Source organism: Megalopta genalis, unplaced genomic scaffold (genome assembly GCF_051020955.1).
Source record: "Megalopta genalis isolate 19385.01 unplaced genomic scaffold, iyMegGena1_principal scaffold0091, whole genome shotgun sequence".
Taxonomy (NCBI): domain Eukaryota; kingdom Metazoa; phylum Arthropoda; class Insecta; order Hymenoptera; family Halictidae; genus Megalopta; species Megalopta genalis.
In genome coordinates, this window is record NW_027476160.1 from 192,501 (window position 1) to 206,400 (window position 13,900).

The following is a 13,900-nucleotide window of genomic DNA, read 5'->3' on the forward strand; positions in this document are numbered from 1 at the left end:
ACACACACATCATAGCCACACCAATAGAAGAGTTTTAGGACGGTAACCCGGGTGGGGTGTTCTTTACTCAGAATATGTGCAACATCGGATCTATATAGCCATCGATACAATTCGTACACAAATGTGTCGTACGAAGAGAGAGACTTTTTTTCCTCTGGCAACATAACGGTAAGAGACATCCTTCCACACTCATAGGTTCCACTCCCTGGGGCTATGATATATATATACATATAAATTCAAATTCGAAGCAACGGTCACAATTCTACTCTATATTTTTGCGGGTTATGTGTTCTTTCGTTCAATTTCTTTCATGCGTTCGTTCGATCTCTGTACACAGTCTTCACATAGGACAGACTCGTGTAGTACGCTTTCGTGGGTTAAACCCATCTCGTTTCATTTCAGGCGACGTCGGGAGCGCGTTGAAAATGTACCAGTGAAATCTCGATAGTTCTACGAATACGAATCGTCCCGAAAAAGATTTTGTCACCGCTTCGAAGCGGTGTTTCAGACGGGCGGACGTATATAAAACATATACGACACACGACACCGCCTTCCACACTCACGCTAGTTCGAACACGATTTCCATCTCTCTCGAAGACTGTTAGACGTACGTAAAATTTCTCAATATTCATAGGACCGCGACAAACGCCGACGAAGCGCCCACCATTCGCTCGTACGTATATAGGCAACAAGTGCCATCAACGCAAGCAGTTTATAAGTACGTAAACGACCCTCAGCCAGGCGTGGTCCAGGAATTGTATCCGTGGACCGCAATGTGCGTTCGAAATGTCGATGTTCATGTGTCCTGCAGTTCACACGTTGACGCGCAATTAGCTGCGTTCTTCATCGACCCACGAGCCAAGTGATCCACCGTTCAGGGTAATTTTTCCCTTTTATTCTCTCATATATATATAATGTGTATTTGCTATCCACCACATTTTTGTGTTATATTTCGGAACAAGCCGATACCCGAAGAGCTCCAACCAGCGCGCGAAGGAGATTCGGGAGTCGTCGTACAACGACATAATTGTCCCTTAAAGAACGAGATATTTCCGTCGAAACCATATATATATGTACGAGCAAATCCAAAACCACTGTTTTCTTGCAAGTTCGACGGTCGGAGCGAATAGAACATTGAAAAGCCTTCTATCGAAGAAACACAGAGAGTATATCACCTCCAAAAACGACGGGGATATGGATATTCAAACTGGACAATTATCAACCCGATACTGGATTCGAAAAGTTTCTCTCTCCTTTCGTCGTTATTTACACCGGACGGACTCACGGCCGGCTCTAGCTGGGTGTCATATATATATACGTCCCACGCTCATGCTGCCACTAGCGCGCAACAGAGTAGGGTGTCAATGACAACGACACAGCATTGAAACGAGCTACACAAGCCGGTCTCTCTTGATACCAATGTAAACGAGCATTAAGTTATCTTCAGACTGCCCGATATTTTCGTCCTTTGGACTTTCCCAACGATTCCTTTTTTTCTTTTTTTTTTTTACACCACAGCGAAGACTTGAGGAAGCGTGATTAGCACGCTCGCATCCCTCCCTGTCCTACTACAACTGTGTGTGTGTGTGTGTAAAGAAAGAAAAAAGAATACATTGGCTTTCTCTCTATCGAGAAGATGGCCTACGCAACGCAGATCAAAGGCCTAATACGTGTAATATAATACGCGTCTGGCCGTGTATAAATCACGCACGAATGATCTGGTCGGGCCCAACTCTTCTCGTACGCTTATTTTTCCGTGTTGAGGCACTATCATAAAATCACACAAACCCCAACACGTGTGTGTCTTGGAAGGAAGATGGCCTACGCAACGCAGATCAAAGGCCTAATACGTGTAGTACACACGTCTGCCGTGTAAATCACGCACGAATGATCTGGTCGGGCCCAACTCTTCTCCACCACACCACATCCCAACTTTGTACATTTTTATATATTTTTGTGCGTTGGGGCACCTTCATAATCACAAACCCCAACAACACATATATCTCTCTCTCTTTGAAAGATTTGTTGTGGCCTACGCAACGCAGATCAAAGGCCTAATACGTGTAGTACACACGTCTGGCCGTGTAAATCACGCACGAATGATCTGGCGGGCTCAACAATATCTTTTTTTTTTATATGAATTCTTATCCACAAACTAATCGAATTCATTTTCTCTCCTCCTCTCCTCTCTCTTTGAGATATATTGGAACATTGTAATGATCCTTCCGCAGGTTCACCTACGGAAACCTTGTTACGACTTTTACTTCCTCTAAATAATCAAGTTTGGTCATCTTCCCGGCATCATCGGCAATGCCGAAACATTGCCGCGCACCAGTCCGAAGACCTCACTAAATCATTCAATCGGTAGTAGCGACGGGCGGTGTGTACAAAGGGCAGGGACGTAATCAACGCGAGCTTATGACTCGCGCTTACTGGGAATTCCTCGTTCATGGGGAATAATTGCAAGCCCCAATCCCTAGCACGAAGGAGGTTCAGCGGGTTACCCGGGCCTTTCGGCCAGGGAACACACGCTGATTCCTTCAGTGTAGCGCGCGTGCGGCCCAGAACATCTAAGGGCATCACAGACCTGTTATTGCTCAATCTCGTGCGGCTAGAAGCCGCCTGTCCCTCTAAGAAGATTTGTTTGTACGTTGGTAGTAAAAACCCCACCGGCAGAAGCCGAGAGCCTTCGAGATACCATAATTACGTCTATTTAGCAGGCTAGAGTCTCGTTCGTTATCGGAATTAACCAGACAAATCGCTCCACCAACTAAGAACGGCCATGCACCACCACCCACCGAATCAAGAAAGAGCTATCAATCTGTCAATCCTTCCGGTGTCCGGGCCTGGTGAGGTTTCCCGTGTTGAGTCAAATTAAGCCGCAGGCTCCACTCCTGGTGGTGCCCTTCCGTCAATTCCTTTAAGTTTCAGCTTTGCAACCATACTTCCCCCGGAACCCAAAAGCTTTGGTTTCCCGGAAGCTGCCCGCCGAGTCATCGTAGGAACTTCGGCGGATCGCTAGCTGGCATCGTTTATGGTTAGAACTAGGGCGGTATCTGATCGCCTTCGAACCTCTAACTTTCGTTCTTGATTAATGAAAACATTTTTGGCAAATGCTTTCGCTTCTGTCCGTCTTGCGACGATCCAAGAATTTCACCTCTAACGTCGCAATACGAATGCCCCCATCTGTCCCTATTAATCATTACCTCGGGGTTCCGAAAACCAACAAAATAGAACCGAGGTCCTATTCCATTATTCCATGCACACAGTATTCAGGCGAAGGTAGCCTGCTTTGAGCACTCTAATTTGTTCAAAGTAAACGTACCGGCCCACCTCGACACTCAGTGAAGAGCACCGCGATGGGATATTAGTTGGACCGCCCCGTGAAGAGCAAAGCCCACCGGTAGGACGTACCACATAATGCCAGTTAAACACCGCGAGCGATGAACCGACACTGTGACACACAGATTCAACTACGAGCTTTTTAACCGCAACAACTTTAATATACGCTATTGGAGCTGGAATTACCGCGGCTGCTGGCACCAGACTTGCCCTCCAATGGATCCTCGTTAAAGGATTTAAAGTGTACTCATTCCGATTACGGGGCCTCGGATGAGTCCCGTATCGTTATTTTTCGTCACTACCTCCCCGTGCCGGGAGTGGGTAATTTGCGCGCCTGCTGCCTTCCTTGGATGTGGTAGCCGTTTCTCAGGCTCCCTCTCCGGAATCGAACCCTGATTCCCCGTTACCCGTTACAACCATGGTAGGCGCAGAACCTACCATCGACAGTTGATAAGGCAGACATTTGAAAGATGCGTCGCCGGTGCTATAAGACCATGCGATCAGCACAAAGTTATTCAGAGTCACCAAAGCAAACGATGGACGAGTGTAAACACCCGCCACCGATTGGTTTTGATCTAATAAAAGCGTTCCTACCATCTCTGGTCGGAACTCTGTTTTGCATGTATTAGCTCTAGAATTACCACAGTTATCCAAGTAAATTTTAGTACGATCTAAGAAACCATAACTGATTTAATGAGCCATTCGCGGTTTCACCTTAATACGGCATGTACTGAGACATGCATGGCTTAATCTTTGAGACAAGCATATGACTACTGGCAGGATCAACCAGGGAACTATACAATATGTATATATAAAATGGACAAAATTTAAATCCTTTTCCATCGTCGCCTGTTTCATATATATATGTCAGGTCGACACACCATTTTTCTCTTTCAAATATGTACAAGTTTTGCCACATTCCGCGCTTGTAACATATCTTCTTTAACGCTCAATTTCTTTCATTTTTCTACCATACAGATATTTTACCGTACGCCCAAAAACGTACGTATTATATTTTTGTTCTATCATAAAATCACATTTTTCTACGTACGCCAGCTTCGTACGTTTCTATCTTTGCCTTCATAAAATCACAAGATAATTTTATCTTCAAGAGTCTCGCTATTAACATCTTGTAAGATAAATGTACGTCCCAGCTAAAACGTACAAATACTTCAAGTTAAGTAATAATATATCATCGCTATTGACAAATTTTTAAGATCCAAGACACAGTTCTCTCTATATGTTTTAATATTTTTTATGTACTCAAATATATTCAAAGGAAAAAGTACATGGGTGATGCCATAGTCGTGGAAGCGCGTACGCTCACGCTGATCTTCTGACCGCCGGAAGCACGAAACCTCTGATCTGGGCAAAATCGGCAAGCCGAGGAAGAACGGACAGGACACATGCTGGACTGGCGAGAAAGCGTGTTCTTCCGCTCGCGCTAGGCATTTCGATTTCTGACACCTCTTGATTTAAAAAATCAGTTTTTTGATAGTTTTCTCTCTCCACTGGGCTATTTCATTTTAGCCACAGTTTTCAATTGGTACGATTTGCTTCCAAATCTTACAGATGCATTTTAAAAAATTTTTCCATCGCTCGGACAGAAGAGTCGATTGCTCAGTGAGTACGAGTATACATACAAAGTGCATACGGGTAACCAACCCCGTAGGGCTTGCCACATATGGGCCATTCGGTCAAAGACACCGACCCGTGGCCACGCTGTGTGGAGAAAAGTCCGTAACGTAAACGGCACGAAACAGTCAGGACCGAAGCCCCGAAGGAGCTCTGAGACAGCTTCTCGACCGAGATCGTAGAATTGGCCCAAAACCCGCTCTGCTCCGTCCGCCTCGCACGGACCGTGTATCTCTTATAGATACCGAACGGCCGGCAAGGACGCCGGCGCCGCCGGCCGAATAGCACGCGCGCTTATGAGTGTAAACCGCTGCGGCAACAGACCGCCCGGCCGTGCTGTTGTAACATAGCGCGTGAACGAACGAAAAAAATTTTTATAGTAAACATTAAAATAAATTACACTACCGTAAACTAGACAAAAAATTACACATTTTTTCCCAATATGAAAATTTTCACAAACTTTTTAAAGTCCCATCGCATCGAGTAAACTTTTTTAATAACGCGTCCGCACGATTCTAAATGCTTAATCCATATGTGAAATCGTTCACTGATCACGAATATCGCATTTAAAAAAATTACAAAAATTTATTTTTCAAAATAATCAAAAAAAACCGAAAAATCACAAGAGTAAAGTACCATTATTTTAAACAACATGTCGTTCTAAATGCTTAATCCCTATGTAAAAAAGTTATTTAAGCAAGAATATGTAATCGAAAAAAATTAGAAAAATTTATTTTAGCCGTAAATCGAAAATAATGGGGACACCGGAGCTGTTCGAAGCGCCGAGACGCGCCGCGTACGGCCGAATATTTTCTAAGTCCCAACGTACCGATCAAGAGTAAAGTACCATTTTCCTACATTAGATTTCGTTCTAAATGCTTAATCCCTATGTAAAAACGTTAGTTAAGCAAGAATATCGTATTTTTAAAAAAATCTAATGATAGGATTTTCCAGAAAATTGAAAAAACCGAAAAATGTCAAGAGTAAAGTGCCATTTTCTGACATTAGATTTCGTTCTAAATGCTTAATCCCTATGTAGAAACGTTAGTTAAGCAAGAATATCGTATTTTTAAAAAAATCTAATGATAGGATTTTTCAGAAAATTGAAAAAACCGTAAAATGTCAAGAGTAAAGTGCCATTATTTTAAACAATGTATCGTTCTAAATGCTTAATCCCTATGTAAAAAAGTTATTTAAGCAAGAATATGTTATTGAAAAAAATTAGAAAAATTTATTTTAGCCGTAAATCGAAAATAATGGGTCGAGCGAATCGGTCGATTGCGCCGAGACGCGCTATGATGCAACAGACGAGCGATTGGAACGCCCGAATATTTTCAAAGTCCCACCGTACCGATCAAGAGTAAAGTACCATGTTCCTGCATTAGATTTCGTTCTAAATGCTTAATCCCTATGTAGAAACGTTAGTTAAGCAACAATATCGTATTTTTAAAAAAATCTAATGATAGGATTTTCCAGAAAATTGAAAAAACCGAAAAATGTCAAGAGTAAAGTGCCATTTTCTGACATTAGATTTCGTTCTAAATGCTTAATCCCTATGTAGAAACGTTAGTTAAGCAAGAATATCGTATTTTTAAAAAAATCTAATGATAGGATTTTTCAGAAAATTGAAAAAACCGTAAAATGTCAAGAGTAAAGTGCCCTTATTTTAAACATTATATCGTTCTAAATGCTTAATCCCTATGTAAAAAAGTTATCTAAGCAAGAATATCTTATTGAATAAAATGAGAAAAATTTATTTTAGCCGTAAATCGAAAATAATGGGTCGAGCGAATCGGTCGATTGCGCCGAGACGCGCTATGATGCAACAGACGAGCGATTGGAACGCCCGAATATTTTCAAAGTCCCAACGTACCGATCAAGAGTAAAGTACCATTTTCCTACATTAGATTTCGTTCTAAATGCTTAATCCCTATGTAGAAACGTTAGTTAAGCAAGAATATCGTATTTTTAAAAAAATCTAATGATAGGATTTTCCAGAAAATTGAAAAAACCGAAAAATGTCAAGAGTAAAGTGCCATTTTCTGACATTAGATTTCGTTCTAAATGCTTAATCCCTATGTAGAAACGTTAGTTAAGCAAGAATATCGTATTTTTAAAAAAATCTAATGATAGGATTTTTCAGAAAATTGAAAAAACCGTAAAATGTCAAGAGTAAAGTGCCCTTATTTTAAACAATGTATCGTTCTAAATGCTTAATCCCTATGTAAAAAAGTTATTTAAGCAAGAATATGTTATTGAAAAAAATTAGAAAAATTTATTTTAGCCGTAAATCGAAAATAATGGGTCGAGCGAATCGGTCGATTGCGCCGAGACGCGCTATGATGCAACAGACGAGCGATTGGAACGCCCGAATATTTTCAAAGTCCCACCGTACCGATCAAGAGTAAAGTACCATTTTCCTGCATTAGATTTCGTTCTAAATGCTTAATCCCTATGTAGAAACGTTAGTTAAGCAAGAATATCGTATTTTTAAAAAAATCTAATGATAGGATTTTCCAGAAAATTGAAAAAACCGAAAAATGTCAAGAGTAAAGTGCCATTTTCTGACATTAGATTTCGTTCTAAATGCTTAATCCCTATGTAGAAACGTTAGTTAAGCAAGAATATCGTATTTTTAAAAAAATCTAATGATAGGATTTTTCAGAAAATTGAAAAAACCGTAAAATGTCAAGAGTAAAGTGCCCTTATTTTAAACATTATATCGTTCTAAATGCTTAATCCCTATGTAAAAAAGTTATCTAAGCAAGAATATGTTATTGAATAAAATGAGAAAAATTTATTTTAGCCGTAAATCGAAAATAATGGGTCGAGCGAATCGGTCGATTGCGCCGAGACGCGCTATGATGCAACAGACGAGCGATTGGAACGCCCGAATATTTTCAAAGTCCCACCGTACCGATCAAGAGTAAAGTACCATTTTCCTACATTAGATTTCGTTCTAAATGCTTAATCCCTATGTAGAAACGTTAGTTAAGCAAGAATATCGTATTTTTAAAAAAATCTAATGATAGGATTTTCCAGAAAATTGAAAAAACCGAAAAATGTCAAGAGTAAAGTGCCATTTTCTGACATTAGATTTCGTTCTAAATGATTAATCCCTATGTAGAAACATTAGTTAAGCAAGAATATCGTATTTTTAAAAAAATCTAATGATAGGATTTTCCAGAAAATTGAAAAAACCGTAAAATGTCAAGAGTAAAGTGCCCTTATTTTAAACAATGTATCGTTCTAAATGCTTAATCCCTATGTAAAAAAGTTATTTAAGCAAGAATATGTTATTGAAAAAAATTAGAAAAATTTATTTTAGCCGTAAATCGAAAATAATGGGTCGAGCGAATCGGTCGATTGCGCCGAGACGCGCTATGATGCAACAGACGAGCGATTGGAACGCCCGAATATTTTCAAAGTCCCAACGTACCGATCAAGAGTAAAGTACCATTTTCCTACATTAGATTTCGTTCTAAATGCTTAATCCCTATGTAAAAACGTTAGTTAAGCAAGAATATCGTATTTTTAAAAAAATCTAATGATAGGATTTTCCAGAAAATTGAAAAAACCGAAAAATGTCAAGAGTAAAGTGCCATTTTCTGACATTAGATTTCGTTCTAAATGCTTAATCCCTATGTAGAAACGTTAGTTAAGCAAGAATATCGTATTTTTAAAAAAATCTAATGATAGGATTTTTCAGAAAATTGAAAAAACCGTAAAATGTCAAGAGTAAAGTGCCCTTATTTTAAACATTATATCGTTCTAAATGCTTAATCCCTATGTAAAAAAGTTATCTAAGCAAGAATATGTTATTGAATAAAATGAGAAAAATTTATTTTAGCCGTAAATCGAAAATAATGGGTCGAGCGAATCGGTCGATTGCGCCGAGACGCGCTATGATGCAACAGACGAGCGATTGGAACGCCCGAATATTTTCAAAGTCCCACCGTACCGATCAAGAGTAAAGTACCATTTTCCTACATTAGATTTCGTTCTAAATGCTTAATCCCTATGTAGAAACGTTAGTTAAGCAAGAATATCGTATTTTTAAAAAAATCTAATGATAGGATTTTCCAGAAAATTGAAAAAACCGAAAAATGTCAAGAGTAAAGTGCCATTTTCTGACATTAGATTTCGTTCTAAATGATTAATCCCTATGTAGAAACATTAGTTAAGCAAGAATATCGTATTTTTAAAAAAATCTAATGATAGGATTTTCCAGAAAATTGAAAAAACCGTAAAATGTCAAGAGTAAAGTGCCCTTATTTTAAACAATGTATCGTTCTAAATGCTTAATCCCTATGTAAAAAAGTTATTTAAGCAAGAATATGTTATTGAAAAAAATTAGAAAAATTTATTTTAGCCGTAAATCGAAAATAATGGGTCGAGCGAATCGGTCGATTGCGCCGAGACGCGCTATGATGCAACAGACGAGCGATTGGAACGCCCGAATATTTTCAAAGTCCCACCGTACCGATCAAGAGTAAAGTACCATTTTCCTACATTAGATTTCGTTCTAAATGCTTAATCCCTATGTAGAAACGTTAGTTAAGCAAGAATATCGTATTTTTAAAAAAATCTAATGATAGGATTTTCCAGAAAATTGAAAAAACCGAAAAATGTCAAGAGTAAAGTGCCATTTTCTGACATTAGATTTCGTTCTAAATGCTTAATCCCTATGTAGAAACGTTAGTTAAGCAAGAATATCGTATTTTTAAACAAATCTAATGGTAGGATTTTTCAGAAAATTGAAAAAACCGTAAAATGTCAAGAGTAAAGTGCCCTTATTTTAAACATTATATCGTTCTAAATGCTTAATCCCTATGTAAAAAAGTTATCTAAGCAAGAATATGTTATTGAATAAAATGAGAAAAATTTATTTTAGCCGTAAATCGAAAATAATGGGTCGAGCGAATCGGTCGATTGCGCCGAGACGCGCTATGATGCAACAGACGAGCGATTGGAACGCCCGAATATTTTCAAAGTCCCAACGTACCGGTCAAGAGTAAAGTACCATTTTCCTACATTAGATTTCGTTCTAAATGCTTAATCCCTATGTAAAAACGTTAGTTAAGCAAGAATATCGTATTTTAAAAAAAATCTAATGATAGGATTTTCCAGAAAATTGAAAAAACCGAAAAATGTCAAGAGTAAAGTGCCATTTTCTGACATTAGATTTCGTTCTAAATGCTTAATCCCTATGTAGAAACGTTAGTTAAGCAAGAATATCGTATTTTTAAAAAAATCTAATGGTAGGATTTTTCAGAAAATTGAAAAAACCGTAAAATGTCAAGAGTAAAGTGCCCTTATTTTAAACATTATATCGTTCTAAATGCTTAATCCCTATGTAAAAAAGTTATCTAAGCAAGAATATGTTATTGAATAAAATGAGAAAAATTTATTTTAGCCGTAAATCGAAAATAATGGGTCGAGCGAATCGGTCGATTGCGCCGAGACGCGCTATGATGCAACAGACGAGCGATTGGAACGCCCGAATATTTTCAAAGTCCCAACGTACCGGTCAAGAGTAAAGTACCATTTTCCTACATTAGATTTCGTTCTAAATGCTTAATCCCTATGTAAAAACGTTAGTTAAGCAAGAACATCGTATTTTTAAAAAAATCTAATGATAGGATTTTCCAGAAAATTGAAAAAACCGAAAAATGTCAAGAGTAAAGTGCCATTTTCTGACATTAGATTTCGTTCTAAATGCTTAATCCCTATGTAGAAACGTTAGTTAAGCAAGAATATCGTATTTTTAAACAAATCTAATGGTAGGATTTTTCAGAAAATTGAAAAAACCGTAAAATGTCAAGAGTAAAGTGCCCTTATTTTAAACATTATATCGTTCTAAATGCTTAATCCCTATGTAAAAAAGTTATCTAAGCAAGAATATGTTATTGAATAAAATGAGAAAAATTTATTTTAGCCGTAAATCGAAAATAATGGGTCGAGCGAATCGGTCGATTGCGCCGAGACGCGCTATGATGCAACAGACGAGCGATTGGAACGCCCGAATATTTTCAAAGTCCCAACGTACCGGTCAAGAGTAAAGTACCATTTTCCTACATTAGATTTCGTTCTAAATGCTTAATCCCTATGTAAAAACGTTAGTTAAGCAAGAATATCGTATTTTAAAAAAAATCTAATGATAGGATTTTCCAGAAAATTGAAAAAACCGAAAAATGTCAAGAGTAAAGTGCCATTTTCTGACATTAGATTTCGTTCTAAATGCTTAATCCCTATGTAGAAACGTTAGTTAAGCAAGAATATCGTATTTTTAAAAAAATCTAATGGTAGGATTTTTCAGAAAATTGAAAAAACCGTAAAATGTCAAGAGTAAAGTGCCCTTATTTTAAACATTATATCGTTCTAAATGCTTAATCCCTATGTAAAAAAGTTATCTAAGCAAGAATATGTTATTGAATAAAATGAGAAAAATTTATTTTAGCCGTAAATCGAAAATAATGGGTCGAGCGAATCGGTCGATTGCGCCGAGACGCGCTATGATGCAACAGACGAGCGATTGGAACGCCCGAATATTTTCAAAGTCCCAACGTACCGGTCAAGAGTAAAGTACCATTTTCCTACATTAGATTTCGTTCTAAATGCTTAATCCCTATGTAAAAACGTTAGTTAAGCAAGAACATCGTATTTTTAAAAAAATCTAATGATAGGATTTTCCAGAAAATTGGAAAAACCGAAAAATGTCAAGAGTAAAGTGCCATTTTCTGACATTAGATTTCGTTCTAAATGCTTAATCCCTATGTAGAAACGTTAGTTAAGCAAGAATATCGTATTTTTAAACAAATCTAATGGTAGGATTTTTCAGAAAATTGAAAAAACCGTAAAATGTCAAGAGTAAAGTGCCCTTATTTTAAACATTATATCGTTCTAAATGCTTAATCCCTATGTAAAAAAGTTATCTAAGCAAGAATATGTTATTGAATAAAATGAGAAAAATTTATTTTAGCCGTAAATCGAAAATAATGGGTCGAGCGAATCGGTCGATTGCGCCGAGACGCGCTATGATGCAACAGACGAGCGATTGGAACGCCCGAATATTTTCAAAGTCCCAACGTACCGGTCAAGAGTAAAGTACCATTTTCCTACATTAGATTTCGTTCTAAATGCTTAATCCCTATGTAAAAACGTTAGTTAAGCAAGAATATCGTATTTTAAAAAAAATCTAATGATAGGATTTTCCAGAAAATTGAAAAAACCGAAAAATGTCAAGAGTAAAGTGCCATTTTCTGACATTAGATTTCGTTCTAAATGCTTAATCCCTATGTAGAAACGTTAGTTAAGCAAGAATATCGTATTTTTAAAAAAATCTAATGGTAGGATTTTTCAGAAAATTGAAAAAACCGTAAAATGTCAAGAGTAAAGTGCCCTTATTTTAAACATTATATCGTTCTAAATGCTTAATCCCTATGTAAAAAAGTTATCTAAGCAAGAATATGTTATTGAATAAAATGAGAAAAATTTATTTTAGCCGTAAATCGAAAATAATGGGTCGAGCGAATCGGTCGATTGCGCCGAGACGCGCTATGATGCAACAGACGAGCGATTGGAACGCCCGAATATTTTCAAAGTCCCAACGTACCGGTCAAGAGTAAAGTACCATTTTCCTACATTAGATTTCGTTCTAAATGCTTAATCCCTATGTAAAAACGTTAGTTAAGCAAGAACATCGTATTTTTAAAAAAATCTAATGATAGGATTTTCCAGAAAATTGAAAAAACCGAAAAATGTCAAGAGTAAAGTGCCATTTTCTGACATTAGATTTCGTTCTAAATGCTTAATCCCTATGTAGAAACGTTAGTTAAGCAAGAATATCGTATTTTTAAACAAATCTAATGGTAGGATTTTTCAGAAAATTGAAAAAACCGTAAAATGTCAAGAGTAAAGTGCCCTTATTTTAAACATTATATCGTTCTAAATGCTTAATCCCTATGTAAAAAAGTTATCTAAGCAAGAATATGTTATTGAATAAAATGAGAAAAATTTATTTTAGCCGTAAATCGAAAATAATGGGTCGAGCGAATCGGTCGATTGCGCCGAGACGCGCTATGATGCAACAGACGAGCGATTGGAACGCCCGAATATTTTCAAAGTCCCAACGTACCGGTCAAGAGTAAAGTACCATTTTCCTACATTAGATTTCGTTCTAAATGCTTAATCCCTATGTAAAAACGTTAGTTAAGCAAGAATATCGTATTTTAAAAAAAATCTAATGATAGGATTTTCCAGAAAATTGAAAAAACCGAAAAATGTCAAGAGTAAAGTGCCATTTTCTGACATTAGATTTCGTTCTAAATGCTTAATCCCTATGTAGAAACGTTAGTTAAGCAAGATTATCGTATTTTTAAAAAAATCTAATGATAGGATTTTTCAGAAAATTGAAAAAACCGTAAAATGTCAAGAGTAAAGTGCCCTTATTTTAAACATTATATCGTTCTAAATGCTTAATCCCTATGTAAAAAAGTTATCTAAGCAAGAATATGTTATTGAATAAAATGAGAAAAATTTATTTTAGCCGTAAATCGAAAATAATGGGTCGAGCGAATCGGTCGATTGCGCCGAGACGCGCTATGATGCAACAGACGAGCGATTGGAACGCCCGAATATTTTCAAAGTCCCAACGTACCGGTCAAGAGTAAAGTACCATTTTCCTACATTAGATTTCGTTCTAAATGCTTAATCCCTATGTAAAAACGTTAGTTAAGCAAGAATATCGTATTTTAAAAAAAATCTAATGATAGGATTTTCCAGAAAATTGAAAAAACCGAAAAATGTCAAGAGTAAAGTACCATTTTCCTACATTAGATTTCGTTCTAAATGCTTAATCCCTATGTAAAAACGTTAGTTAAGCAAGAACATCGTATTTTTAAAAAAATCTAATGATAGGATT

The 13,900-nt window shown here is 37.2% G+C and overlaps 2 non-coding genes across 2 annotated transcripts; both read right to left on the minus strand.

The window, feature by feature from the left end:
- Positions 1 to 727: 727 nt before the first annotated feature.
- LOC143262126 (5.8S ribosomal RNA) lies at positions 728 to 882 on the minus strand. Its single transcript, XR_013036057.1, has one exon. It is a non-coding gene; the product is annotated as a 5.8S ribosomal RNA (ribosomal RNA).
- A 1,332-nt stretch (positions 883 to 2,214) lies between these two features.
- Positions 2,215 to 4,135, minus strand: LOC143262112 (small subunit ribosomal RNA). Its single transcript, XR_013036045.1, has one exon. It is a non-coding gene; the product is annotated as a small subunit ribosomal RNA (ribosomal RNA).
- Positions 4,136 to 13,900: the final 9,765 nt, after the last annotated feature.